The sequence below is a fragment of the Bufo gargarizans genome, chromosome 6 (genome assembly GCF_014858855.1).
Source record: "Bufo gargarizans isolate SCDJY-AF-19 chromosome 6, ASM1485885v1, whole genome shotgun sequence".
Taxonomy (NCBI): Eukaryota; Metazoa; Chordata; class Amphibia; order Anura; family Bufonidae; genus Bufo; species Bufo gargarizans.
Genome location: NC_058085.1, coordinates 190,706,998 through 190,732,861, shown reverse-complemented (window position 1 = coordinate 190,732,861; position 25,864 = coordinate 190,706,998). Strand labels below are relative to the sequence as shown.

The 25,864-nt window shown below is 45.1% G+C and overlaps 1 protein-coding gene across 5 annotated transcripts in view; it reads left to right on the top strand.

Moving 5' to 3' along the window:
- Positions 1-25,864, top strand: part of OGDHL (oxoglutarate dehydrogenase L) — a 235,419-nt gene that overhangs the window by 24,329 nt on the left and 185,226 nt on the right. Inside the window, exon 1 of one of the 5 annotated variants that reach the window (XM_044297688.1) lies at positions 4,030-4,081. The exons of the other annotated variants lie outside the window; for them this stretch is intronic. The gene's annotated coding sequence lies outside the window, so the exon portion shown is untranslated. Of the gene's footprint in view, positions 1-4,029; positions 4,082-25,864 lie in introns of those variants that run through there. 5 annotated transcript variants of the gene reach the window in all.

Below are 25,864 nucleotides of genomic sequence, written 5' to 3'. Positions count from 1 at the left end.
GTTTTTAAGGGTGGTGTGTGAATATTTTTCTGCCGGCCCTGTACTTATTGGTGGTTTGGACATCATATATTAAAAAATGTTGAGTTTCCTAATGTATCGATGTAAATCTAGATACACCTCAAATTTGTTGCCCTTATGGGTAGGGGCGAACTTAAGACCTATATTTAGGACTCTTTTCTCATCCTCCATTAACTCATAAGAACTTAAATTGTATATCCCTAGTTGCTCTCCCGAGCTTTCTTGGCCTGCGGACTTTCGTTTTCCTTGTCCTCCCCTCCTTCCTCTATAGGTCTTTTTTTCCTTCCTGGACTGTTTCTCAATCTCTCCTCCTTTTGGGCATTGTTTATTAGTAGTCTTTCATCATTTGGTGGGGAAAATTTTCCAACCCCATATCCTCCGTCTACTCTCTCCCTTCTCCCTCACCCTCTCAGAACCTTCTATACACCTAACTTGCTCTTTTCCATTAAATCTTTTTGATTGCTGCGTCGCTTGTTCATTGTTCACCTTAAAACGTCCCTCTCTGGTATCACTATAGTAACCTCTCCCATATGTCCTACCACCTCTAAAACCTTCTTCATATTGCTGTGGTCCCCTATAGTTTCCATATGGCTGATGGTAATTGTACCCATATCTCGGTGCATAAGGGGGTCTGGATCCACAATACTGATGTCTAAACCTGCCTATCCCTGTGTCATGTTGGGATGGCACTGGCTCCTCCGTTACATGATCCCTCATACCCTATTGCATTCTCCTATTTTCATACACCTGCTTGCTAGTTTTTCCAGGATTGGGAAAGGTATCTGAGACCTCCTCCTGTATGTGTTTCTCCTCATCTCCCACACCTTTTTTCTCTCGCCATATGTAAACCTTATTATTATTATATAGTCACAGCTAAGACAATACCCTGTCAGAAGGGAAATAAACATGAATGGTATGTATAAATTGAGTAATCACAGGGTACCACCTGCATTAAAACGTAGCCTTTATTATATAGTCCTTATAAAATAACTAACTCCCATTATAACAAACACACAAAGAAAAGAAAAACAAAAACAAAAATCGACACTTTATGACTGGACATGCATCTGGTGCTCTGAGGGATTATTTTTGGTGTTTTTATACACTGAGGTTCCTGGAGAGCACTCAATTATAGGCAGGATAGCTGCTATTCAGTTGGGCCTGTCCCTAGGTGTGACCCTAGGATATTTATTCCTGCCAAAAAAACTGAATAGCCGCCCCGATAAGGGCGATTCCGTGTTCAGGAACCTCCTGTATTGCCCTAGTTTGTCCCTGTTTGATGACAGTTGGACTGGGTCTGACCACGGTCCCCTAAATGATGACCTGATCTAAATACAGAAAACAATAAAAATGTATTCACAGATTAAAGCACCATATATGTATATGCTAAATCCACTGTGTCGGAAGTAAGAGAAAAAAAGAAAGGTATTCGTATGATAAACGTCCAAGGCTGCTGCTTGATGCTCACAATGGTGCACTCCTACAGCGCAGCCGTGCATTATGATGCCAAGATGCACTCTTGGTATAGATATATAGTCCCAAGATGCACTATTGGTATAGATATATATATTCCCTACGCGTTTCGCCCATACCAATGACCTGGACTCATCAGGGGATATATCAGTTCAATAACCTGACAGGCATCAGTGTTGACATGAATGGGACACAGTCTTCCTCATCATGGATGACATTACAGTGAGATTGTCACCAGTGTCAGGCTGTCAGTCATTACAGCCATGCACTACCAATCAGTACTCTGGATAATACAGTCCAAAAACAACGATAGATAGGGTCAGAGCCCTATATAGACCTAGGGGATGAATATACTCCCTTTATAGACACAGACATTTGGACACTGCATCATATCCGTTTATGCACTAATGAACTGCCTGCCAATCATGTACAGCAGAATTAGTTTGTGTGCACCATAACATAAGAGATAATTATAATCCATGTGGTACTTGCATGTCCAGAATGACTGTAGGGGGGTGGTTGCAGGCGTCCTAATAAATAAGCCGCAGCCCACCATCATCCGGATTGGCCAATGGTTGTCAGCGCCGGTGCACCAACGGATCCAATGAGGTCACATTGCATCCGTTGGGGCACCGGCACTGACCACCATTGGCCAAGCCAGATGATGGTGGGCTGCGGCTTATTTTTTATACCAATAGTGCATCTTGGGACAATATATCTATACCAAGTGCATCTTGGCATCGTAATACACGGCTGCGCTGTAGGAGTGCACCATTGTGAGCATCAAGCAGCAGCCTTGGACGTTTATCATACGAATACCTTTCTTTTTTTCTCTTACTTTAACGACACAGTGGATTTAGCATATACATATATGGTGCTATAATCTGTGAATACATTTTTATTGTTTTCTGTATTTAGATCAGGTCATCATTTAGGGGACCGTGGTCAGACCCAGTCCAACTGTCATAAAACAGGGACAAACTAGGGCAATACAGGAGGTTCCTGAACACGGGATCGCCCTTATCGGGGCGGCTATTCCGTTTTTTAGGCAGAACTAAATATCCTAGGGTCACACCTAGGGACAGGCCCAACTGAATAGCAGCTATCCTGCCTATAATTGAGTGCTCTCCAGGAACCTCAGTGTATAAAAACACCAAAAATAATCCCTCAGAGCACCAGATGCATGTCCAGTCATAAAGTGTTGATTTTTGTTTTTGTTTTTCTTTCTGTGTTTGTTATAATGGGAGTTAGTTATTTTATAAGGACTATATAATAAAGGCTACGTTTTAATGCAGGTGGTACCCTGTGATTACTTATTATTATTATAGTCATCAGTGACCTTCAGATATTTTTTCAGTTTTTTCTTTTTAACCTCATGTTCAACTTTTATAATCTCCTTTTGGCATTTATAGGAGAGCTCTTTATATTCCTCCATATCCTTAAAAGGAGATAACTTGGTTTTAATACCATCAATTTTATTACATAATGTCGTGAGTTTGTTTTTTCTTTTCTCAATAATAAACCTCATTGCATTCAAACCACAATATGAAGAAGGTTTTAGAGGTGGGAGGACATATGGGAGAGGTTACTATAGTGATACCAGAGAGGGACGTTTTAAGGTGAACAATGAACAAGCGACGCAGCAATCAAAAAGATTTAATGGAAAAGAGCAAGTTAGGAGTATAGAAGGTTCTGAGAGGGTGAGGGAGAAGGGAGAGAGTAGACCGGAGGATATGGGGTTGGAAAATTTTCCCCACCAAATGATGAAAGACTACTAATAAACAATGCCCAAAAGGAGGAGAGATTGAGAAACAGTCCAGGATATGATAAGAGTAGTTATGAGAAAGAAATGGAAAGAATTTTAGGAGATCAGGTAACCTATAAGATGTTGAAGAAAGATCCTATTAATGAATATAAAAAATTATTAAAAACATTACTTGAGAGAGGGTTGGAAAAAGGAGTTTTAAATAAGAAGGAGTATAATTATCTCCTTAATATTCATCCAATAACACCCTTCATTTATTACCTACCTAAAGTCCATAAGGATACGAAAACCCACCTGGGAGACCCATTGTCTCTGGGATCGGATCCATCACCAGCAGGGTTTCAGAATATGTGGACGTATTTCTCCAGAGATACGTGCCCACTGCACCTTCTTACCTTAAAGATGCAGGTCATGTTCTGAAAGTTCTGAAGGAGTTGGGTACAGTCACAGATGATGTGCATCTGACAGCAGATGTCACATCGCTGTATACTATAATTCCAAATAATAAGGGATTGGAGGCAGTGAAGTATTTTATGGATGAGGATGAGCATATGGAAAAGGATCAGAAGGAGCTCATTTTAAAATGTATAGACTATTGTTTGACCCATAATTATTTTTGGTATGGTGATTCTTTCTATTTACAGACATCTGGAGTGGCGATGGGTGCAAAATTCGCACCCAGTTTTGCCAATCTTTTTATGTCTTATTGGGAACAATTTTTCATTAAATTTTTTTTTTTTTACCCCACTTATACAAAAGAAGGAGCAGGAGGGATGTTGATTCTATGGAAAAGATACTTTGACGACTGCCTGTGCATTTGGAAGGGTGAGTCCTCTCTCATGTGTTTTATAAGGCATATTAACAGTAACCATTGGGATATTAAGTTCACTGAGGATACTAGCAAGTCAAGGTTAATTTCCTTGACCTGGAAATATCAATAACAAATCAGTGTATAACAACCAAAACTTTTTTTAAACCCACGGATAGGAATGGGTATATTGAAGCAACTAGCTGTCACTATAGCCCATGGTTACAAAAGGTCCCTAGGGGTCAGTTCCAGAGCATAAAAAGGAATTGCTCCCGTCAGGAAGATTATGAGGTACAGAGTACTATCATTTTAAATAGGTTCAGAGAAATGGGGTATAATGAGGAGTTGCTAGAAGAACAGAGAAGGGCAATTGGCGAGAACAATATTGCTAAAAAGGATAATAGAAATAAAAATACTGACAAATACAAATGGGATTTAAAACCACGTATTCAGCCCTATGTCCCAGGATTAAACATATAATCCAGAGTAATTGGAGAGTCCTGAAAAATGATGTGGTCATTGGCACAATGATTCCGGAGAAACCACCATTTACCTTCAGAAGGGCCCCTACGGTACGCACTAAAATAGTAAACTTAGAATTAGTGAACATATTGGAAACATAAGAAGAGGTCTTGAAACCCATAGTGTATCCGCACATTTTAAAGAAGTTCACCCAAAAAATCCTGCAGGACTGAGATTTGTGGGGGTTGAACACGTACACAAGAACTAGAGAGGAGGGGATGCGGTGAAACAAATAAATAAGAGGGAAGCACAGTGGATTTATGAACTAAATACGCTACATCCCAAAGGCCTCAACCTTGAATGGGACATGAAAGCTGTCAGTATGGATTAATATAACAACATGCCATTAGGTTACCAGTATAGTACTCATAGTCTTCTTCCTTGAATGGTAGAGGGTGGGATAATAGATGGTATAAGGTAATGGGGATATATTAGGTGCTTTTAGGTAGCTGTAGGGGTTTTAGATTTCCATATCCTTCATATATATATTTTTATATTCACACACGGCAAGTCATTGTACTGCTCATCGCCCGAACCTGAAGATTGGTATGCACTCTAGGTACAGGGCACCAAATGGCGGATCCACGATCATGCTGTTGCCTTAGGGCATGTGTATATGCCACGCGATGCCAGTGTGTTTTGTGCTAGTGACAGAGTGATTTCTGCATTGATCGCTGTAAGTGTTTGAATATATGCCGCGTATTTTATTTTTATATATGAGAACATTATGAGATTTTGTACTAACTTTTACTCTGGAAACCGGAAATGACATGGTACCCTAAGCTCATGAGATCAGAGTTCGGGTGGATTTGATTGTGACGCCCCAGACGAAACAAAGGCTAAACCCGGGTCGGGCAAGTTTACACGCTATATGCAAGTTGTATACCTTTTAAAAAAGATTTGGGTATTGCACTATGAGCTGTTCCTCTTGAAGGAAGTCGCTTTACTGGTTGGTATCGAGACCATATACCAGGGATGCATCTGTGAAGCTGCGAAATCTCAGTGAAGACTTCCTGTTTGTGAAACACTCCCATTCAAGTTTAGCGCGGACCCATATGTATATCCTCCATTGTATGCATTTTTTGCTGGGGATTGCTGTTAGCAACGGATCACATGTGCAGGATTTGCTCCCCCGGTTAGTAATGCGCACCAGCATATGGGTTTTGAGCATTTTCTGCTTTTAAGACCTGTGTAGGATGTTTTTGTGGTACATGTAGTCCGCTGCCGGCATCCTCCATTGTATGCATTTTTTGCTGGGGATTGCTGTTAGCAACGGATCACATGTGAAGGATTTTCTCCCCCGGGTAGAAATGCGCAACAGCATTTGGTTTTTTTAGCATCTTTTGCCTTTTATACCAATTTATTTTGTGATTTTTGTCTGTACAGTTAGAGAGAGCTGCCTAAATAGTACAGTATGTAGCAGGTATGGTGCAAGCTCAGGAGCTGTGCCCATGCCATCATTTGCAGGTACTGGTCATTCAACCCCTTAAAGGGTTTCTGTCATGAGAAATAACGTTATATACCTGACTGACATTAGCGATGTGCTAATGTCAGCAGTACATAACAGTATGCTTTATAACTCCCTGCCTGCCGCCGTTCTCTTAAAATAAAGACTTTTAAAATATGCTAATGAGCCTCTAGGTGCACCTAGAGGCTCGGTCTACGCACCCTTTGGCACGCCCAGGTCCAGTTGATTGACTTTTCTCCTCAGTGTCCCGTTAAGCCCGGCCTGCGCCGTCCCTTTTAGTATTTGGCGCAGTGAGTGAAGGACGCGTTCCTGCTGCTGGCTACCTTCCTTCGGCGCAGGCCAGTGAGGAAGCCGGCAGCAGGAGCGTGACCCTCACTCATTGCGCCTGCGCCAAATACTAAACGGGACGGCACAGGTGCAGGATTTACGGGACATCGAGGAGAACTCGAAAGTCAATCAACTGGACCTGGGCGTGCCAAAGGGTGCGTAGACCGAGCCTCTAGGTGCTGAAGCAACGCCCAAATAGCACCTAGAGGCTCATTAGCATATCTTAAAAGTCTTTATTTTAAAGGGGTATTCCCATCAACAGTTTTCATACTTACCTGCGGCGAGCGCAACGTTCACTTCCTGGATTCGGCTGGGCGGGCTCAGTCAGGTTGATTGACGTCTTCTCCCGGCCGGGCTGCGTGCTGTCTTCAACGTGCACGCCGCCGCGCATGTGCCATGGAGACTTATTCCTGACCTGTATAGTACAGAGCTGGCGTGTGCGTTCACGGCTCTGTACTATTCTGGCCAGGAAGAACTCATCATGGCGAATCTGCGGCAGCGTGCGCGTTCAGGACATTGCGCGGCCCGGCTGGGAGAAAATCCTCAGTCTTCTGCGCAAGCGCGGCCACGGAATTGGACAGGCGAGAGGTGACCGTAACCAGGGGAGACGAAAGACAACATCAGGGTAAGAGGGGACCTATTTTCTCAAAAAGGGTGGGAATTGGGTAATAAAATGTATTTACAAAAATGATCACTGTCAAATCATTAACAGATTTAACAGTGATCATTGTGATGGGAATACCCCTTTAAGAGAACGGCGGCAGGCAGGGAGTTATAAAGCATACTGTTATGTACTGCTGACATTAGCACATCGCTAATGTCAGTGAGCTACATAACGTTATTTCTCATGACAGAAACCCTTTAAATACTGACTGCGGTATCCAAGTGGTTTAGACACAGGGATGACGTCTCTCTTATCCCATCACCTGTCCTTTAATTTCAAAAATATATATATAATTGGTATTGTTGCATACGTGATAAACCATGCAATAAAATGAACACAGTATTTAGTGTATATGGTGAACATATAAAAAAAAAAGTTTTTTACTTCATTCTGCCCCCTCTAAAAACACAATAAAAAGTGATCTAAAAGTCATATGTAAATCTGCCCATTGGTAGGCACACCTCTTTACTGAGAAAAAAAAAAAAAAAAAATATATATATATATATATATATAATACCACAGATGATGCAGCCAGCAGCACAGTCAGACGTTGTGCACTGGGTGCAATATTCCTCAGAGAGGCTGGCTTGTCCTCCAACATATATATTCACCGAATGAAGAGTCAGCACTTCCAGTTATTGGTGATAGGGTGACGACCCCAAACTTTATTCCCAGCAACGTTTCGGCCTTCTCACTGAGGCCTTTGTCAAGCTACAACAATGCTAAAATGTGGGCTCTATATACCCACAATTCATTACAAAATCAGTGCAATTAGTGAAATCCAGTGCAGACAATTGAGTCACATGACCATCCGACGTTATACTGTCACATGACTATAAAAGTGCATATCTTATTTGTATCACACAATTTCAATAAAATCATCGTACAATATCATTTTGCATAAATATTCCGTGTGGATCTTATATCATAGGTGTCACATATCATATATATGATGTACAAATTTCAGTATTCAAAATATTATATCGAGTATCCACTATCACCTAGGTGATCAAAAAGTGTACTAGCCATAAAGAGTTAAAAACACCAATTCATTATACAGCTGTATCATATTATTAAAAACTAATGTGACCAACCGTCATGGAGTAGCCAAGTGTGCCTGCTTCAGCGTCTCCCCGTCAGCTAGGCGCATGCGTCGCGACGTGCGTCATCCGTCGCCCTCCCCTCACGGCCGCGTCATCACGCACGCTCCCTGGAGCGCAACGTCGCCCAGTGGAACGCATCACTGATGGAGCGGCCTCAGGGGGCAGGGCAAAGGCAGACACACGTCCGGATCGCCTCACCGGGCGTCTAGGGGGCGTGTTAGTAACCAAGGTGACGACATAGATGGCTATCCCGGAGGGGGACAAGACAATGTCATTCAGCACAATCAACAAACCGACCTACGATAGAGTGTAGCGATGTGTTCAATAGGGGCCACCACCAGACTATCAGTACATATAGCCGTAGTGGTGCATTCCCCCATGTCCACATCAATACAGTCATCATTAGCTAATATGCAGATACAATGGGGGAAATCCTTCCCATCTCCCTGCTTTGATACTTTGGGAAAGACAAAGAGGCCATCTGGCATATAGATTCCCAGCTAATAATTGCCTCTCATATCATCACAGAAAAAATCGATGTCGGTCGGATTTTCTTGACGTGCGGTGTGTGACTTGTCATTATAGCCCCTCCTAAACGCCGATCAATGGTCACCATCAAGCTTGCACACTGGGGTAGTCCATATACGGTCAGGTCCAACTATAAGACAAAGGATCATCTCTTTTCTCAAGTGTCTATCTGTAGATGTAGAAAGAAGAAGGTGTAAGTAGATACCTACAACATTCTATAAAATTAGCACTGTTGTATATCATCCCCACTAGACTGGATAAACGGTATCACCCCCACGCCTGGTGAGCAAGTAGCACATTACCTATCCACATAATTCCCATCTGCACTCAGCATTAAGACCATCGGGCCTAAGAGTACCTAACTTATGTATCCACATAATCTCACGCTGTTTCAACTTTTTCTCCCTATCGCCTCCCCTTTTGAGTGGGGGGATATGATCAATCACCCTAAACTTAAGGTCCTTTTCCCTATGTCCAGCCTCAACAAAATGTTTAGGCACCGGGAGGTCCCTTCGTTTTTGGCGAATGGAGTACCTGTGATAGTTCATTCTCGTCTTAACATCACATGTAGTCTCCCCAACGTAAAGGAGACTACACGGACATGATAGCAAATAGACGACGAATGAACTATCACAGGTCAGATAATGTCTGATTCCAAATTCCTTGTGAGTGGCTGGATGCGTAAACGTCTCTCCCTTTAGCATATAACTGCAGTTTACACAGTTCAGACATGGATAGCTTCCGCATTTCTTGCGGCCTATATATGTCTGGACTGTGGTTTTATCACCTGCCACCTCTGCTTTAACCAATTTGTCTCGTAAATTCTCAGTTCTCCTATAGGACATTAGTGGGGGCACAGTAAATTCATTAACATGACCAAGGTTACTGTGTAATATAGGCCAATGTTTCCTCATGGCCTTGGCCACCAGGTCACTGCCCTCTGTGTAGGTAGAGATAAATGGTATTCCAGCTTGATCAATCACCTTTTCGGGTCTCCTAAGGTCTAAATCGTCCAAATGTTTTTGGACTAATTTTTTTGGGTATCCCCTATTTAGGAACTTATCGGCCATCTCTGCTAATCGTTTGTTTTTCAATGATGGATCCTTCACTATACGTTGGATACGAAGGAACTGACTCCTTGGCAAGGACCTTACCATAGGCCGTGGGTGGCAACTTCCAAACTTTAGAAGCTTATTGCAATCCGTCGGCTTAATGTAGAGGTCTGTCACGAACCTGTTATCCTGCTTCATCACCATGGTGTCCAAAAATTGAACCTGCTCGGTGGAGTGCGTCAGAGTGAACTGGATTTCTGGATCCATATTATTCAGGAATATGTGAAATTGAGCCAATTCTTCCTCAGTGCCCTTCCAGATGACGAACACGTCATCTATGTATCTCCACCACCCCAGCACATGGCTGAAGTGGTGGGACACATAGACGTGCTCAGTCTCCAGGCCGGCCATGAAGATATTGGCGTACGTGGGCGCCATGTTAGACCCCATTGCGGTTCCACGCTGTTGAAGGTAGTAGCCATCTTGAAAGGCAAAGTAATTGTATCTGAGCACCACACCGAGCAGGTCAACTATAAACTCCTTACATACATCTGTGTATTGTGTTGCAACCAGACACTTTCTGACAGCCTCTACACCCCTCTCATGATTGATAGAGGTGTAGAGGCTGACCACATCGAATGACGCCAATATAGTCATAGGTGTTACAATTACATCAGCAATTTTATCGAGAAAATGACCAGTGTCCCGAATATAGGACTCAGCCGAACTCGCAAACTGTCGAAGAATTTTATCCAAAAAGATCGCCAAATTCAAAAATACAGATTCCCTCCCGGAGACTATAGGTCTCCCCGGGGGGTTACACATGCTCTTATGAATTTTTGGTAACACGTACATCAATGGTGTCTTAGGGTGTGAGATCAATAAAAAATTGTATAGAGACTCGTCAATCAGACCCCCTATTTTAGCTTCATCCAATACCCTGGTGATGATTTTAATCACCTCAAATTTTGGGTCATGGTTGAGACGTCTATATACAAGGGTGTCCCCCAATTGTCTCTGTATCTCTGAGACATACCAGGTAGTGTCCATTACAACAACGGCTCCCCCCTTGTCTGCGGGTTTCACAGTGAGGGAGCCGTTGTTGCATAGTTCATCCAAAGCCTGTATCTCAGCAGATGTCATGTTAGGGTGCTTCAGACGACCGCTTTGTGAGGTGTTCTTCAGCCCCTCGATCTCAACCCTTACTGCATTGATGTACGTGTCAATAGCTGAACATTTAATTTGTGGCGTGAAGTTGCTCTTCATGTGTAGACCAACACCATGAAGAGAAAGTTCACAACCTTTTACTTCATTCATATTGGCCAACTGTCTATCAGCAAACCACACTTTCAACTTAATATTCCTAAAAAAAATTTGTAGATCGACTTCTAGCTGGAACCAGTCTATACCCACTGAGGGGCAAAATGATAAACCTTTAGATAAAAGTTCAGTCTCTGCAACTGTCAAGAAATGAGAGGATATATTTACCACCACTGATTTCTCTTCCTCGTGGGCCGGTTCTTTACTATACGTTGTTCTTTTTCTCCATCGGTGTTGCCTTTGTCCCCCACGTCTGGTCCTTTTGGATCTGGAGTGGGGCCTAAAAAACGATCATCATGTCGTTGTTCCATCTGTGTGGATCCCATTTCTGTGGTAGATGTTATCCTCTGATTGGAGTAGTTACTGCTTTTTTTTACTGTTGGGGGCATTGCCATGAGGTGGTGGTCGTCTCTGGTTTCTCTGTTCTTGCCATGTATAGACATTACCCCGTTTATAGTCCTCTTCATCTCGTAACCATTTGCGTCTTTTAATCATTTCTTGCTCTCTCCTATATTTCTCTAAGTAAGCAGAGCAATTGGTGAGGTAAGTATCATAGTCCTGTGTAGGGAGAACGTCTTTCAATTTGCCATCAGCTTTCTCAAGCTGCTCACGTGTCGCTCCTAATTCAAATTGTAGGAACTCAAGATTTAACAATATCACATCCAAGGCGTATTTGTTGGAGATTTGTGTGAATTTATGTGCAAATCTGCTATCAGCTGGGAATAAACTCGGCTTGAGTTGGGAGCGCATATCCCTTGGGATTCTGTGCGACCTATAGTATTCAGCTAGGGTCGCCAAATGCAGCTCCATTGATGCCAATCGTTTTCCATCAGCTTCATAGCCCTTCTTGAGCTCAGTGACAGACGGTGTGGATAGGAATGTGCAGTCACTCACCAGGTCGTGGAGGATCCTCTCCTCATCCTGTTTAGTGTAGGAAAATATATCGGGGGGGTCCCATTCAGTTGTATCAGGCATATTCAATCGATTCAGTGCTAAGCTGCTAAGTCCTTTATATAATACCACAGATGATGCAGCAGCACAGTCAGACGTTGTGCACTGGGTGCAATATTCCTCAGAGAGGCTGGCTTGTCCTCCAACATATATATTCACCGAATGAAGAGGCAGCACTTCCAGTTATTGGTGATAGGGTGACGACCCCAAACTTTATTCCCAGCAACGTTTCGGCCTTCTCACTGAGGCCTTTGTCAAGCTACAACAATGCTAAAATGTGGGCTCTATATACCCACAATTCATTACAAAATCAGTGCAATTAGTGAAATCCAGTGCAGACAATTGAGTCACATGACCATCCGACGTTATACTGTCACATGACTATAAAAGTGCATATCTTATTTGTATCACACAATAAGATATGCACTATATCTATCTAATACTATAGGTCGCACAGAATCCCAAGGGGTATGCGCTCCCAACTCAAGCCGAGTTTATTCCCAGCTGATAGCAGATTTGCACATAAATTCACACAAATCTCCAACAAATACGCCTTGGATGTGATATTGTTAAATCTTGAGTTCCTACAATTTGAATTAGGAGCGACACGTGAGCAGCTTGAGAAAGCTGATGGCAAATTGAAAGACGTTCTCCCTACACAGGACTATGATACTTACCTCACCAATTGCTCTGCTTACTTAGAGAAATATGGGAGAGAGCAAGAAATGATTAAAAGACGCAAATGGTTACGAGATGAAGAGGACTATAAACGGGGTAATGTCTATACATGGCAAGAACAGAGAAACCAGAGACGACCACCACCTCATGGCAATGCCCCTAACAGTAAAAAAAGCAGTAACTACTCCAATCAGAGGATAACATCTACCACAGAAATGGGATCCACACAGATGGAACAACGACATGATGATCGTTTTTTAGGCCCCACTCCAGATCCAAAAGGACCAGACGTGGGGGACAAAGGCAACACCGATGGAGAAAAAGAACAACGTATAGTAAAGAACCGGCCCACGAGGAAGAGAAATCAGTGGTGGTAAATATATCCTCTCATGTCTTGACAGTTGCAGAGACTGAACTTTTATCTAAAGGTTTATCATTTTGCCCCTCAGTGGGTATAGACTGGTTCCAGCTAGAAGTCGATCTACAATTTTTTTTTAGGAATATTAAGTTGAAAGTGTGGTTTGCTGATAGACAGTTGGCCAATATGAATGAAGTAAAAGGTTGTGAACTTTCTCTTCATGGTGTTGGTCTACACATGAAGAGCAACTTCACGCCACAAATTAAATGTTCAGCTATTGACACGTACATCAATGCAGTAAGGGTTGAGATCGAGGGGCTGAAGAACACCTCACAAAGCGGTCGTCTGAAGCACCCTAACATGACATCTGCTGAGATACAGGCTTTGGATGAACTATGCAACAACGGCTCCCTCACTGTGAAACCCGCAGACAAGGGGGGAGCCGTTGTTGTAATGGACACTACCTGGTATGTCTCAGAGATACAGACACAATTGGGGGACACCCTTGTATATAGACGTCTCAACCATGACCCAAAATTTGAGGTGATTAAAATCATCACCAGGGTATTGGATGAAGCTAAAATAGGGGGTCTGATTGACGAGTCTCTATACAATTTTTTATTGATCTCACACCCTAAGACACCATTGATGTACGTGTTACCAAAAATTCATAAGAGCATGTGTAACCCCCCGGGGAGACCTATAGTCTCCGGGAGGGAATCTGTATTTTCCAATTTGGCGATCTTTTTGGATAAAATTCTTCGACAGTTTGCGAGTTCGGCTGAGTCCTATATTCGGGACACTGGTCATTTTCTCGATAAAATTGCTGATGTAATTGTAACACCTATGACTATATTGGCGTCATTCGATGTGGTCAGCCTCTACACCTCTATCAATCATGAGAGGGGTGTAGAGGCTGTCAGAAAGTGTCTGGTTGCAACACAATACACAGATGTATGTAAGGAGTTTATAGTTGACCTGCTCGGTGTGGTGCTCAGATACAATTACTTTGCCTTTCAAGACGGCTACTACCTTCAACAGCGTGGAACCGCAATGGGGTCTAACATGGCGCCCACGTACGCCAATATCTTCATGGCCGGCCTGGAGACTGAGCACGTCTATGTTTCCCACCACTTCAGCCATGTGCTGGGGTGGTGGAGATACATAGATGACGTGTTCGTCATCTGGAAGGGCACTGAGGAAGAATTGGCTCAATTTCACATATTCCTGAATAATATGGATCCAGAAATCCAGTTCACTCTGACGCACTCCACCGAGCAGGTTCAATTTTTGGACACCATGGTGATGAAGCAGGATAACAGGTTCGTGACAGACCTCTACATTAAGCCGACGGATTGCAATAAGCTTCTAAAGTTTGGAAGTTGCCACCCACGGCCTATGGTAAAGTCCTTGCCAAGGAGTCAGTTCCTTCGTATCCAACGTATAGTGAAGGATCCATCATTGAAAAACAAACGATTAGCAGAGATGGCCGATAAGTTCCTAAATAGGGGATACCCAAAAAAATTAGTCCAAAAACATTTGGACGATTTAGACCTTAGGAGACCCGAAAAGGTGATTGATCAAGCTGGAATACCATTTATCTCTACCTACACAGAGGGCAGTGACCTGGTGGCCAAGGCCATGAGGAAACATTGGCCTATATTACACAGTAACCTTGGTCATGTTAATGAATTTGCTGTGCCCCCACTAATGTCCTATAGGAGAACTGAGAATTTACGAGACAAATTGGTTAAAGCAGAGGTGGCAGGTGATAAAACCACAGTCCAGACATATATAGGCCGCAAGAAATGCGGAAGCTATCCATGTCTGAACTGTGTAAACTGCAGTTATATGCTAAAGGGAGAGACGTTTACGCATCCAGCCACTCACAAGGAATTTGGAATCAGACATTATCTGACCTGTGATAGTTCATTCGTCGTCTATTTGCTATCATGTCCGTGTAGTCTCCTTTACGTTGGGGAGACTACATGTGATGTTAAGACGAGAATGAACTATCACAGGTACTCCATTCGCCAAAAACGAAGGGACCTCCCGGTGCCTAAACATTTTGTTGAGGCTGGACATAGGGAAAAGGACCTTAAGTTTAGGGTGATTGATCATATCCCCCCACTCAAAAGGGGAGGCGATAGGGAGAAAAAGTTGAAACAGCGTGAGATTATGTGGATACATAAGTTAGGTACTCTTAGGCCCGATGGTCTTAATGCTGAGTGCAGATGGGAATTATGTGGATAGGTAATGTGCTACTTGCTCACCAGGCGTGGGGGTGATACCGTTTATCCAGTCTAGTGGGGATGATATACAACAGTGCTAATTTTATAGAATGTTGTAGGTATCTACTTACACCTTCTTCTTTCTACATCTACAGATAGACACTTGAGAAAAGAGATGATCCTTTGTCTTATAGTTGGACCTGACCGTATATGGACTACCCCAGTGTGCAAGCTTGATGGTGACCATTGATCGGCGTTTAGGAGGGGCTATAATGACAAGTCACACACCGCACGTCAAGAAAATCCGACCGACATCGATTTTTTCTGTGATGATATGAGAGGCAATTATTAGCTGGGAATCTATATGCCAGATGGCCTCTTTGTCTTTCCCAAAGTATCAAAGCAGGGAGATGGGAAGGATTTCCCCCATTGTATCTGCATATTAGCTAATGATGACTGTATTGATGTGGACATGGGGGAATGCACCACTACGGCTATATGTACTGATAGTCTGGTGGTGGCCCCTATTGAACACATCGCTACACTCTATCGTAGGTCGATTTGTTGATTGTGCTGAATGACATTGTCTTGTCCCCCTCCGGGATAGCCATCTATGTCGTCACCTTGGTTACTAACACGCCCCCTAGACGCCCGGTGAGGCGATCCGGACGTGTGTCTGCCTTTGCCCTGCCCCCTGAGGCCGCTCCATCAGTGATGCGTTCCACTGGGCGACGTTGCGCTCCAGGGAGCGTGCGTGATGACGCGGCCGTGAGGGGAGGGCGACGGATGACGCACGTCGCGACGCATGCGCCTAGCTGACGGGGAGACGCTGAAGCAGGCACACTTGGCTACTCCATGACGGTTGGTCACATTTGTTTTTAATAATATGATACAGCTGTATAATGAATTGGTGTTTTTAACTCTTTATGGCTAGTACACTTTTTGATCACCTAGGTGATAGTGGATACTCGATATAATATTTTGAATACTGAAATTTGTACATCATATATATGATATGTGACACCTATGATATAAGATCCACACGGAATATTTATGCAAAATGATATTGTACGATGATTTTATTGAAATTGTGTGATACAAATAAGATATGCACTTTTATAGTCATGTGACAGTATAACGTCGGATGGTCATGTGACTCAATTGTCTGCACTGGATTTCACTAATTGCACTGATTTTGTAATGAATTGTGGGTATATAGAGCCCACATTTTAGCATTGTTGTAGCTTGACAAAGGCCTCAGTGAGAAGGCCGAAACGTTGCTGGGAATAAAGTTTGGGGTCGTCACCCTATCACCAATAACTGGAAGTGCTGCCTCTTCATTCGGTGAATATATATATATATATATATATATATATATTTGTGGTCAGGGCGACGGTCCCTGGATGAAGGAGCTAGCGCCGACCTCTGGCTGGTGAATGCCGGAAGCCTGTAACGAGGATAGGCCTAAAAGGGGCCAAAAAGGAGACACAATCGTACCACAGACACTTTATTGTACCGTTACAGGGCAAGAGAACAGAAAGCATCACGGATTTCAGATTGGGGATTCGGAATGTACCTAGCGAAACATGATGACTTCCAGCGCCCCATGCACCTGATGACATGAGGGGGTATCTGGTGCCTTGATGCCGCAGAGGCCGCCCCAATACGAAAGAAATGCCCCGAGATGCCCTTCGGGTCGTGACTAGAGTTGAGCGAACACCTGGATGTTCGGGTTCGAGAAGTTCGGCCGAACATCCCGGAAATGTTCGGGTTCGGGATCCGAACCCGATCCGAACTTCGTCCCGAACCCGAACCCCATTGAAGTCAATGGGGACCCGAACTTTTCGGCACTAAAACGGCTGTAAAACAGCCCAGGAAAGGGCTAGAGGGCTGCAAAAGGCAGCAACATGTAGGTAAATCCCCTGCAAACAAATGTGGATAGGGAAATTAATTAAAATAAAAATTAAATAAATAAAAATTAACCAAAATCAATTGGAGAGAGGTTCCATAGCAGAGAATCTGGCTTCCCGTCACCCACCACTGGAACAGTCCATTCTCAGATATTTAGGCCCCGGCACCCAGGCAGAGGAGAGAGGTCCCGTAACAGACAATCTGGCTTCATGTCAGCAGAGAATCAGTCTTCATGTCATAGCAGAGAATCAGGCTTCACGTCACCCACCACTGTAAGAGTCCATTTTCATAAATTTAGGCCCAGCACCCAGGCAGAGGAGAGAGGTCCCGTAACAGAGGATCTGGCTTCATGTCAGCAGAGAATCAGTCTGCATGTCATAGCAGAGAATCAGGCTTCACGTCAGCCACCACTGCAACAGTCCATTGTCATAAATTTAGGCCCAGCACCCAGGCAGAGGAGAGAGGTCCCGTAACAGACGATCTGGCTTCATGTCAGCAGAGAATCAGTCTGCATGTCATAGCAGAGAATGAGGCTTCACGTCACCCACCACTGCAACAGTCCATTGGCATATATTTAGGCCTAGCACACAGGCAGAGCAGAGAGGTCCCGTAACAGACAATCTGGCTTCATGACAGCAGAGAATCAGTCTGCATGTCATAGCAGAGAATGAGGCTTCACGTCACCCACCACTGCAACAGTCCATTGGCATATATTTAGGCCTAGCACACAGGCAGAGCAGAGAGGTCCCGTAACAGACGATCTGGCTTCATGTCAGCAGAGAATCAGTCTGCATGTCATAGCAGAGAATGAGGCTTCACGTCACCCACCACTGCAACAGTCCATTGGCATATATTTAGGCCTAGCACACAGGCAGAGCAGAGAGGTCCCGTAACAGACGATCTGGCTTCATGTCAGCAGAGAATCAGTCTGCATGTCATAGCAGAGAATGAGGCTTCACGTCACCCACCACTGCAACAGTCCATTGGCATATATTTAGGCCTAGCACACAGGCAGAGCAGAGAGGTCCCGTAACAGACAATCTGGCTTCATGACAGCAGAGAATCAGTCTGCATGTCATAGCAGAGAATGAGGCTTCACGTCACCCACCACTGCAACAGTCCATTGGCATATATTTAGGCCTAGCACACAGGCAGAGCAGAGAGGTCCCGTAACAGACAATCTGGCTTCATGTCAGCAGAGAATCAGTCTGCATGTCATAGCAGAGAATGAGGCTTCACGTCACCCACCACTGCAACAGTCCATTGGCATATATTTAGGCCTAGCACACAGGCAGAGCAGAGAGGTCCCGTAACAGACAATCTGGCTTCATGACAGCAGAGAATCAGTCTGCATGTCATAGCAGAGAATGAGGCTTCACGTCACCCACCACTGCAACAGTCCATTGGCATATATTTAGGCCTAGCACACAGGCAGAGCAGAGAGGTCCCGTAACAGACAATCTGGCTTCATGTCAGCAGAGAATCAGTCTGCATGTCATAGCAGAGAATGAGGCTTCACGTCACCCACCACTGCAACAGTCCATTGGCATATATTTAGGCCTAGCACACAGGCAGAGCAGAGAGGTCCCGTAACAGACGATCTGGCTTCATGTCAGCAGAGAATCAGTCTGCATGTCATAGCAGAGAATGAGGCTTCACGTCACCCACCACTGCAACAGTCCATTGGCATATATTTAGGCCTAGCACACAGGCAGAGCAGAGAGGTCCCGTAACAGACAATCTGGCTTCATGACAGCAGAGAATCAGTCTGCATGTCATAGCAGAGAATGAGGCTTCACGTCACCCACCACTGCAACAGTCCATTGGCATATATTTAGGCCTAGCACACAGGCAGAGCAGAGAGGTCCCGTAACAGACAATCTGGCTTCATGTCAGCAGAGAATCAGTCTGCATGTCATAGCAGAGAATGAGGCTTCACGTCACCCACCACTGCAACAGTCCATTGGCATATATTTAGGCCTAGCACACAGGCAGAGCAGAGAGGTCCCGTAACAGACAATCTGGCTTCATGTCAGCAGAGAATTAGTCTGCATGTCATAGCAGAGAATCAGGCTTCATGTCAGCCACCACTGCAACAGTCCATTGGCATATATTTAGGCCTAGCACACAGGCAGAGGAGAGGTTCATTCAACTTTGGGTAGCCTCGCAATATAATGGTAAAATGAAAATAAAAATAGGATTGAATGAGGAAGTGCCCTGGAGTCCAATAATATATGGTTATGGGGAGGTAGTTAATGTCTAATCTGGACAAGGGACGGACAGGTCCTGTGGGATCCATGCCTGGTTCATTTTTATGAACGTCAGCTTGTCCACATTGGCTGTAGACAGGCGGCTGCGTTTGTCTGTAATGACGCCCCCTGCCGTGCTGAATACACGTTCAGACAAAACGCTGGCTGCCGGGCAGGCCAGCACCTCCAAGGCATAAAAGGCTAGCTCTGGCCACGTGGACAATTTAGAGACCCAGAAGTTGAATGGGGCCGAACCATCAGTCAGTACGTGGAGGGGTGTGCACACGTACTGTTCCACCATGTTAGTGAAATGTTGCCTCCTGCTAACACGTTGCGTATCAGGTGGTGGTGCAGTTAGCTGTGGCGTGTTGACAAAAGTTTTCCACATCTCTGCCATGCTAACCCTGCCCTCAGAGGAGCTGGCCGTGACACAGCTGCCTTGGCGACCTCTTGCTCCTCCTCTGCCTTGGCCTTGGGCTTCCACTTGTTCCCCTGTGACATTTGGGAATGCTCTCAGTAGCGCGTCTACCAACGTGCGCTTGTACTCGCGCATCTTCCTATCACGCTCCAGTGCAGGAAGTAAGGTGGGCACATTGTCTTTGTAGCGTGGATCCAGCAGGGTGGCAACCCAGTAGTCCGCACAGGTTAAAATGTGGGCAACTCTGCTGTCGTTGCGCAGGCACTGCAGCATGTAGTCGCTCATGTGTGCCAGGCTGCCCAGGGGTAAGGACAAGCTGTCCTCTGTGGGAGGCGTATCGTCATCGTCCTGCCTTTCCCCCCAGCCACGCACCAGTGATGGACCCGAGCTGCGTTGGGTGCCACCCCGCTGTGACCATGCTTCATCCTCATCCTCCTCCACCTCCTCCTCATCCTCGTCCTCCTCGTCCTCCAGTAGTGGGCCCTGGCTGGCCACATTTGTACCTGGCCTCTGCTGTTGCCAAAAACCTCCCTCTGAGTCACTTCGAAGAGACTGGCCTGAAAGTGCTAAAAATGACCCCTCTTCCTCCTCCTCCTCCTGGGCCACCTCCTCTTCCATCATCGCCCTAAGTGTTTTCTCAAGGAGACATAGAAGTGGTATTGTAACGCTGATAACGGTGTCATCGCCACTGGCCATGTTGGTGGAGTACTCGAAACAGCGCAACAGGGCACACAGGTCTCGCATGGAGGCCCAGTCATTGGTGGTGAAGTGGTGCTGTTCTGTAGTGCGACTGACCCGTGCGTGCTGCAGCTGAAACTCCACTATGGCCTGCTGCTGCTCGCACAGTCTGTCCAGCATGTGCAAGGTGGAGTTCCACCTGGTGGGCACGTCGCATATGAGGCGGTGAGCGGGAAGGCCGAAGTTACGCTGTAGCGCAGACAGGCGAGCAGCAGCAGGATGTGAACGCCGGAAGCGCGAACAGACGGCCCGCACTTTATGCAGCAGCTCTGACATGTCGGGGTAGTTGTGAATGAACTTCTGCACCACCAAATTCAGCACATGCGCCAAGCAAGGGATGTGCGTCAAATTGGCTAGTCCCAGAGCTGCAACGAGATTTCGCCCATTATCACACACCACCAGGCCGGGCTTGAGGCTCACCGGCAGCAACCACTCGTCGGTCTGTTGTTCAATACCCCGCCACAACTCCTGTGCGGTGTGGGGCCTGTCCCCCAAACATATGAGTTTCAGAATGGCCTGCTGATGTTTACCCCGGGCTGTGCTGAAGTTGGTGGTGAAGGTGTGTGGCTGACTGGATGAGCAGGTGGAAGAAGAGGAGGAGGAAGCCGAGAAGGAGGAGGTGGCAACAGGAGGCAAAGAATGTTGCCCTGCGATCCTTGGCGGCGGAAGGACGTGCGCCAAACAGCTCTCCGCCTGGGGCCCAGCTGCCACTACATTTACCCAGTGTGCAGTTAGGGAGATATAGCGTCCCTGGCCGTGCTTACTGGTCCACGTATCTGTGGTTAGGTGGACCTTGCCACAGATGGCGTTGCGCAGTGCACACTTGATTTTATCGGATACTTGGTTGTGCAGGGAAGGCACGGCTCTCTTGGAGAAGTAGTGCCGGCTGGGAACAACATACTGTGGGACAGCAAGCGACATGAGCTGTTTGAAGCTGTCTGTGTCCACCAGCCTAAATGACAGCATTTCATAGGCCAGTAGTTTAGAAATGCTGGCATTCAGGGCCAGGGATCGAGGGTGGCTAGGTGGGAATTTACGCTTTCTATCAAATGTTTGTGAGATGGAGAGCTGAACGCTGGCGTGTGACATGGTTGAGACGCTTGGTGACGGAGGTGGTGGTGGTGGTGTTGGTGGTACATCCCCTGTTTGCTGGGCGGCAGGTGCCAACGTTCCTCCAGAGGCGGAGGAAGAGGCCGAGGCGGCAGCAGCAGAAGAGGTAGCAGGGGGAGCCTGAGTGACTTCCTTGGTTTTAAGGTGTTTACTCCACTGCAGTTCATGCTTTGCATGCAGGTGCCTGGTCATGCAGGTTGTGCTCAGGTTCAGAACGTTAATGCCTCGCTTCAGGCTCTGATGGCACAGCGTGCAAACCACTCGGGTCTTGTCGTCAGCACATTGTTTGAAGAAGTGCCATGCCAGGGAACTCCTTGAAGCTGCCTTTGGGGTGCTCGGTCCCAGATGGCGGCGGTCAGTAGCAGGCGGAGTCTCTTGGCGGCGGGTGTTCTGCTTTTGCCCACTGCTCCCTCTTTTGCTACGCTGTTGGCTCGGTCTCACCACTGCCTCTTCCTCCGAACTGTGAAAGTCAGTGGCACGACCTTCATTCCATGTGGGGTCTAGGACCTCATCGTCCCCTGCATCGTCTTCCACCCAGTCTTGATCCCTGACCTCCTGTTCAGTCTGCACACTGCAGAAAGACGCAGCAGTTGGCACCTGTGTTTCGTCATCATCAGAGACATGCTGAGGTGGTATTCCCATGTCCTCATCATCAGGAAACATAAGTGGTTGTGCGTCAGTGCATTCTATGTCTTTCACCGCTGGGGAAGGGCTAGGTGGATGCCCTTGGGAAACCCTGCCAGCGGAGTCTTCAAACAGCATAAGAGACTGCTGCATAACTTGAGGCTGAGACAGTTTCCCTGGTATGCATGGGGGTGATGTGACAGACTGATGGGGTTGGTTTTCAGGCGCCATCTGTGCGCTTTCTGCAGAAGACTGGGTGGGAGATAATGTGAACGTGCTGGATCCACTGTCGGCCACCCAATTGACTAATGCCTGTACCTGCTCAGGCCTTACCATCCTTAGAACGGCATTGGGCCCCACCATATATCGCTGTAAATTCTGGCGGCTACTGGGACCTGAGGTAGTTGGTACACTAGGACGTGTGGATGTGGCAGAACGGCCACGTCCTCTCCCAGCACCAGAGGGTCCACTAACACCACCACGACCATGTCCACGTCCGCGTCCCTTACTAGATGTTTTTCTCATTGTTATGGTTCACCACAACAACAAATATATTATTTGGCCCAATGTATTGTATTCAAATTCAGCGGGATATAAATTTGAGGCCTAGTATTTAGGCGCTGGGTGACCGGTATGGATTTAGTGACAGAATTAGACTTGGAAATGCACAGAAGCGTGTGTGTGTGAAGTTATTCTGAATGACCCAATGTGCACCTTGAATATTATATACCCTTTTAGGGATAGATTTCAAATAGCTCTGATATAGCAGAAACCACTAAATTATGAAATTGTTAAATTGGGAATTGTATTTAAACCCAGAACAAAAAATGTGCTTTGACGGACACTAAATAACTTTCCCAGCCACAACAGGACAGCGTTAACGAGAGATTTAGCAGGATATAAATTTGAGGCCTAGTATTTAGGCGCTGGGTGACAGGTATGGGTTTAGTGACAGAATTAGACTTAGAAATACACAGTAGCGGGTGTGTGTGAAGTTATTCTGAATGACCCAATGTGCACCTTGAATATTATATACCCTTTTAGGGATAGATTTCAAATAGCTCTGATATAGCAGAAACCACTAAATTATGAAATTGCTAAATTGGGAATTGTATTTCAACCCAGAACAAAAAATGTGCTTTGACGGACACTAAATAACTTTCCCAGCCACAACAGGACAGCGTTAACGAGAGATTTAGCAGGATATAAATTTGAGGCCTAGTATTTAGGCGCTGGGTGACAGGTATGGGTTTAGTGACAGAATTAGACTTGGAAATACACAGTAGCGGGTGTGTGTGAAGTTATTCTGAATGACCCAATGTGCACCTTGAATATTATATACCCTTTTAGGGATAGATTTCAAATAGCTCTGATATAGCAGAAACCACTAAATTATGAAATTGTTAAATTGGGAATTGTATTTAAACCCAGAACAAAAAATGTGCTTTGACGGACACTAAATAACTTTCCCAGCCACAACAGGACAGCGTTAACGAGAGATTTAGCAGGATATAAATTTGAGGCCTAGTATTTAGGCGCTGGGTGACAGGTATGGGTTTAGTGACAGAATTAGACTTGGAAATACACAGTAGCGGGTGTGTGTGAAGTTATTCTGAATGACCCAATGTGCACCTTGAATATTATATACCCTTTTAGGGATAGATTTCAAATAGCTCTGATATAGCAGAAACCACTAAATTATGAAATTGCTAAATTGGGAATTGTATTTCAACCCAGAACAAAAAATGTGCTTTGACGGACACTAAATAACTTTCCCAGCCACAACAGGACAGCGTTAACGAGAGATTTAGCAGGATATAAATTTGAGGCCTAGTATTTAGGCGCTGGGTGACAGGTATGGGTTTAGTGACAGAATTAGACTTGGAAATACACAGTAGCGGGTGTGTGTGAAGTTATTCTGAATGACCCAATGTGCACCTTGAATATTATATACCCTTTTAGGGATAGATTTCAAATAGCTCTGATATAGCAGAAACCACTAAATTATGAAATTGTTAAATTGGGAATTGTATTTAAACCCAGAACAAAAAATGTGCTTTGACGGACACTAAATAACTTTCCCAGCCACAACAGGACAGCGTTAACGAGAGATTTAGCAGGATATAAATTTGAGGCCTAGTATTTAGGCGCTGGGTGACAGGTATGGGTTTAGTGACAGAATTAGACTTAGAAATACACAGTAGCGGGTGTGTGTGAAGTTATTCTGAATGACCCAATGTGCACCTTGAATATTATATACCCTTTTAGGGATAGATTTCAAATAGCTCTGATATAGCAGAAACCACTAAATTATGAAATTGCTAAATTGGGAATTGTATTTCAACCCAGAACAAAAAATGTGCTTTGACGGACACTAAATAACTTTCCCAGCCACAACAGGACAGCGGTAACGAGAGATTTAGCAGGATATAAATTTGAGGCCTAGTATTTAGGCGCTGGGTGACAGGTATGGGTTTAGTGACAGAATTAGACTTGGAAATACACAGTAGCGGGTGTGTGTGAAGTTATTCTGAATGACCCAATGTGCACCTTGAATATTATATACCCTTTTAGGGATAGATTTCAAATAGCTCTGATATAGCAGGAACCACTAAATTATGAAATTGCTAAATTGGGAATTGTACTTCAACCCAGAACAAAAAATGTGCTTTGACGGACACTAAATAACTTTCCCAGCCACAACAGGACAGCGGTAACGAGAGATTTAGCGGGATATAAATTTGAGGCCTAGTATTTAGGCGCTGGGTGACCGGTATGGATTTAGTGACAGAATTAGACTGGGATATGGCCAAAAAATAACCACACTATTGCTGGTTAAATGCACTTGGTGACGGGCGCAGCTTGCCCCTGATTTAGTATATGGCCAAAAAATGAACAGACTATTGCTGGTTAAATGCACTTGGTGTCACAGCTTGACGCACCACACTACTGAGGGTTAAATGCACTTGGTGACGGGCGCAGCTTGCCCCTGATGTAGTATATGGCCAAAAAATGAACAGACTATTGCTGGTTAAATGCACTTGGTGTGACAGCTTCACCCTGATGTAGGCTTTAGCCAAAAAACAACCACACCATTGAGGGTTAAATGCACTTGGTGACAGGCGCAGCTTGCCCCTGATTTAGTATATGGCCAAAAAAATGAACAGACTATTGCTGGTTAAATGCACTTGGTGTGACAGCTTCACCCTGATGTAGGCTTTAGCCAAAAAACAACCACACCATTGAGGGTTAAATGCACTTGGTCGCAGCTTGGATGCACTTGGTCGCAGCACCGCACAAGACACAAAATGGCCGCCGATCACCCCAGAAAAAAGTGACTGACAAACGGTCTGGGCAGCCTAAAAACAGTGAGTGAGCATTTGAATTTCAGCAGCTCAATGATGCACAGCTGCAGATCGATCGATTAATCAAGTGAAGTCCTTTGGAGGAGTTAATCTGCCTAATCTCGCCCTACTGTCGCATCCGCAACCTCTCCCTACGCTAATCAGAGCAGAGTGACGGGCGGCGCTATGTGACTCCAGCTTAAT